Source organism: Entelurus aequoreus, linkage group LG24 (genome assembly GCF_033978785.1).
Source record: "Entelurus aequoreus isolate RoL-2023_Sb linkage group LG24, RoL_Eaeq_v1.1, whole genome shotgun sequence".
NCBI lineage: Eukaryota > Metazoa > Chordata > Actinopteri > Syngnathiformes > Syngnathidae > Entelurus > Entelurus aequoreus.
Genome location: NC_084754.1, coordinates 22,819,148 through 22,824,640, shown reverse-complemented (window position 1 = coordinate 22,824,640; position 5,493 = coordinate 22,819,148). Strand labels below are relative to the sequence as shown.

Here is a 5,493-nt window from a genome sequence, read left to right as displayed (position 1 = left end):
GCCATGTTTGGTTTTGGAATTGGAATTGTATTATTATGGTATTATTGTGTATTATTGTGTTGGATGGATTCATTTATTTAAAAAAATAAAAATACAAATAAATTGTAAATTGAGATTCTGTAATAAGTTTTGTCATTTGGTCCACAGACAGAAATTATGAGAGTAGCATGTAGAGAAGTTTGTCACCTGAACTTATATACCTTTTGTCAGGCTCATTCATCTTTCATTGTTCGCCCAGCAGACTGACATCAGATGAACCTGCAGAGATGACGTTGGGGGGAAGATGGTGGTAATGATAAAGAGGATGAATAGAGGGGCTGGGCAACACCTTCCCCTCCTTTCTTGGAGAGCGTGAGATGGAGCGGTGGCTTGAAGATATGCTTCCACTCCAGCTGGATACATAGATGATCAACGTGGCAAGGAGCTTAAAAAAAGTGGATTCTGTAGTTTGAAATAGTTAGTTTAAAAGTCTTCCAAAGACATGAAATTATATTCGAGGACTTGGCCAACATCATCTTTGTCCTCTGAATCCTCACTGCACGTCTGAGAAGGGTGCAGGGTTAGTCTGTCTGTGTCACCCTTGGCACCTGCAGTCAACAGTGGAGTCAACATCTCGTGCCACAAGCCTATGAAGGATGGACGTCTAGTGGATTTTGTCGGTCAGAGACGCCAAGACACCTTTTGCTTAACGGAGACCAGTCAACATGCCTTTTGGTGCTTTGGGGGGTTTGAAGGAACAGGTGCTAAAGCCTGGAAAAGAAGATGTGAAGAGTACAGTTGGAAATTCGTTAGGCAAACTGCAAAGGTAAGAGCATTTTTTATTATAAAGAGAATGATGGGAAGAGCAATGTTTCATCTGTAATTTAAAAAAACCTGTAGAGTGCTGGTGTGTCACTCAGAGTCTGGTAGTATAATAATATGTTAATTGTTATCAGAAGATACATATTTGGTTGTTGTGCTTGCCAGGCTGAAGAATGTATTAAAAGACAGTAATAATTACTTGATGTCTCATACATTACAGTGTTTGGTGCTGGTACATGCTTTCGTACTGGTGATTATATCAACTCTTTTTTCTTTATTTTCTATTCGCGAATCTCATTTATCTGGCTCAATTTTCAAAAATCTAATAAAAAAAACAACAATATGTATATATATATATATATATATATATATATATATATATATATATATATATATATATATATATATATATATATATATATATATATATAGGTTTCTGTGGTTTATCAGTTATACAGTGCTCAATACCGGGGTAGAGCGGAATATATGTTAGGTCAGGAAAAAACACAAGAGGCTATATCATCCCTACAAGCCTGTTTCGCAGGTTTCCCTGCTCATCAGGGGATTTATATAAAACCTCGATAATTTTTTTTAAATATTCGGCTCTCAGGCCAAATAGAGCTTTTATAACCTGTTTTGAAAATGTTTTTATTATGATTTTATACCAAATTATATATTATGAGAATGGGTTACATCGAGAATCGTTATGAATTGGACTGTCACCCCGAAAATTGGAATCAAATTGGATCGTGAGGAGTTGTAAAATTCACATCACTATGTAAATTGACGTGTATTATAAATGTGATGTAGGGCAGTGGTCCCCAACCACCGGGCCGCGGCCCGGTACCGGTCCGTGGATCGATTGGTACTGGGCCGCACAAGAAATTAAAAAAAAAAAAAAAAAAAAAAATTTTTTATTTTTTTATTAAATCAACATAATAAACACAAGATACACTTACAATTAGTGCACCAACCCAACAAACCTCCCTCCCCCATTTACACTCATTCACACTCATTCGCACAAAAGGATAGTTTCTTTCTGTTTATTAATATTTGTGGTTCCTACATTATATATCAATATAGATCAATACAGTCTGCAGGGATACAGTCCGTAAGCACACATGATTGTATTTTTTTATAACAAAAAAAACAAACATTTTATATCCATGCATATGATCATTTATATATACATGCACATATATACAAAGTACAAAGTAAACATATACAGTATTATGTTTAATATGATCATAATAATATTATCATATATTAAAAATATATATTTAATTCATTAATTCACTACATATCTGGTGTAACCAATGAACACTTCTACTGTGATGCCACTGGATGCAGTTTTCGCAAAATCAGACAAAAACTGCAATGTAAGTTATAGAAAAAATATATAATTATATCTATTTTGAACATTTTGGCTACACAAAATATTTATTAAAAATCAATAGTCAACCTACTATCAACAAGTAAGACAGGCTACTCTTTGAAATAAATTCTCAAATAAGGATATACGGTTGACAACTATACAATTTGGAGATCTGTCGCGTTGGGGGGTCGCAGCGTGCTGCGGGGTTGTTCTTCCAGTGCAAAGACGGCTCCGGACGACAGCGTGAAGGTAGGCTTGGATTTATTTAACATAAATAAATCACTACCATAACCACAAAAATACAACAAAAAAGGCAAGCGTGCCTAAAACACAAATGAAGCTGCTAGTTAACAGAAACTATGACATGGACTATGAAAACTTACTTGGTCAGAATGATACCTGAACTGGTGTGACATAAAGATAATGAACGCAGAACGAGTGAACAGAAAGAAAGACTTAAATAACACAGACATGATTAACAACAGGTGCGTGACTCAAAACGTGAAACAGGTGCGTGACATGACAGGTGAAAACTAATGGGTGACCATGGAAACCAAACCAAACAAGGAAGTGACACCAGGAACTAAAAAAAGAGTCCACAAAACAAACAGCACATGGCCAAACAAAAACATGATCAACAGACATGACAAGATCTGCATGTTTCTATGTGGCACAAACAATATGACAAGAACAAAGTAAATTGTGGAAATGTGGAATAAAGGAGAAGACTTTTTTTGTTGTTGATTTTGTCGCGCATATGTGTTGCATGTACTGCACATATCGGATGAAATGTAGTTCAGGAGTGCAGACTACTATTGAAAAAGATGGTAATGGAACAGGTGTAATCTACCTGAATGCAACCTGATAGCAAAAGTCTGGCAACCTTGTGCTATGTGCCTTGACTGCTTACCTTCTGACCTCGGCATGACAGCAGAGATGTTCTTACTTTTGCCATTGTTGTTGTTGCTTTTTTCCACTTTTAAAGTGCCATCACCGAGATGCAAGATTCAAGGGCATTTATTGTCTTTATGTCAACGTAGTGTATATAACCCTCCCCCCCTCCCCCATTTTTTGTATATATTGTTTTTCAAATCACCTAACATGTATACTGTGTATATGTACATCATTTATCAATTTTTTATCATTTATCAATTTTTTAACATATTTTTTAATATACATGTTACAGGTTATATATATTTTATTATTTAATGTATCAATCAATGTTTATTTATGTAGCCCTAAATCACAAGTGTCTCAAAGGGCTGCGCAAGCCACAACGACATCCTTGGTTCAGAGCCCACATAAGGGCAAGGAAAACTCACCCCAGTGAGACGTCGGTGTGAATGACTATGAGAAACCTGGGAGAGGACCGCATATGTGGGTTATATATAGGGGAGACCGAAAGCAATGGATGTCAATGTATCAAATGTGATCAATATTTAATGGACCACAATGGAAACAAGCCTTTTGGCTTTTTGTGCCACCCATTTGCCTTTTTAAAGCATTACATGGATTCAATTCTTTAAGATGTCAATAAACTACTCAATCAGTCAATCAAACATAACAACATTTTTGTCGAGGCTTTAAATAAAGGACACTTTAAAAACAATGACAAAAAAACACATTTATAACACTTTAGTATGGGGTAGCATATTCTAAGTAACAAAGACTTAATTTAGAGTTATTTGGACACTAGGAGAACATATTCTAAGTAACAAAGACTTCATTTAGAGTTATTTGGTTAGGTTTATGGTTATGGTTAGGGTTAGGGTTAGAGGGTTAGGTTTAGGGTTAGAGGGTTAGGGTTAGGGGGTTAGGGTTAGGGTTGGGGTTAGCGTTGGGGTTAAGGTTAGGTTGTATAATAAGGCCATGCAGACTAAGGCATTAATAAGTACTTAAAAATGACTAATTAAGAGCCAACATGTTACTAAGTTGCATGTTAATAAGCAACTAATTAATGGTGAATATGTTCCCCATACTAAAGTGTTACCAAAAAACGATATTTGCAAATATTGAACTAAGATAATGGGTGGTAAGTCATAGAGGCAGGAGTTGGTGATTGGTTGGTGACATGATCAAAGTACTCAGTAGCAGCATAAGTGATAACCAAACAGCATAAATGACTAAAATTATTCATGTATGAATAATGACCTGACCAGTGAGCAGTAATTGACAAAATATTATGTATATAAAATGCACTTAGTGTAGGGGGAGAGGTTCCATGGGCATGTCTGAGTGTACTGCAAGGGGATGGGGTGAGTATGATTACAGTTGTCCCTCGTTTTTGCTGTTAATTGGCTCTGGACATGACCGCGACAAACATATTTCGGCAAAGCAAGAATCATTAATTATGAATTTAATATTTTCTTAGCCAGAGCATACAAAAAAAACGGTTTACTAGGTTCTAAACATACTTTTTGACATGAGACCCCTCTAGACATGAAATAAACCCTTAAAGGGGTCTTATTCAGATTTTAATGTAATGGTGGTTCATTGGTCAAAATAGATTATGTTTTACCGACCGTACAGGCCGCTTTCTGACCGTCTCCTCTGGATGCACCTTTTTGTGGGCGGTCTTATTTATGTGGGTACACTACAACTCCGTCTTCTCCCCGTCAGCCATGTTGTACGTTTTAATGAGTCTATTGACGAATAAAAGTTTGAACTACACGCTACTTTGTATTAGAAATGGCAACAGCAGAAGATGCATGTGAATGTACGAGCCAGTCTGCCCCACAACAAGAAGATAGAGAAAAAGAAGGAACTTATTGACCACAGCGCGGACTCACGCAAAGGTCTTCGGGTAAAACTTTACCATATATGGAGATATCCGCTGACGTCACCGATGGGAAGAATGTCACAAAAGGAGCAAATTCCAAATGGCTCTTTTGGAGGAAGTTCGAAGGAAAGCAAGGTTGTTTTTATAAATATCTCCGCTATGCCTTCATGATTTGATTTGACATTTTTGGGACTTTTACAAATCCCAAATACTCAAAAACAGGTACCAATAGGAGGTACCAATAGGTAAGAAAAGTTGTGTTTGCATAATCGGTCTCCTTTAAATCACTTAGACTTAGACTTAGACTTACACAAGCTTTATTGATCCACAAGGGAAATTGTTCCGCACAGTAGCTCAGTTTCAAAGGATGGAAAGGGTAAGGATGGAAAGGATAATGCAGGTATTAAGTAGACTAAAAATGCACCATAGTAGCAATATAAAATATAACATATATGTAATATTTACATATTATATATACAGTATATAATATATACTGATATATTATATTATTATCTAATATTTTTATATAATATATACA

General features: G+C 35.9%; 1 pseudogene; it reads left to right on the top strand.

Annotated features, from left to right (window-relative positions):
- The first annotated feature begins 704 nt into the window (after positions 1 to 704).
- Positions 705 to 5,493, top strand: part of LOC133641467 (vesicular glutamate transporter 3-like) — a 6,504-nt pseudogene continuing 1,715 nt past the window's right edge.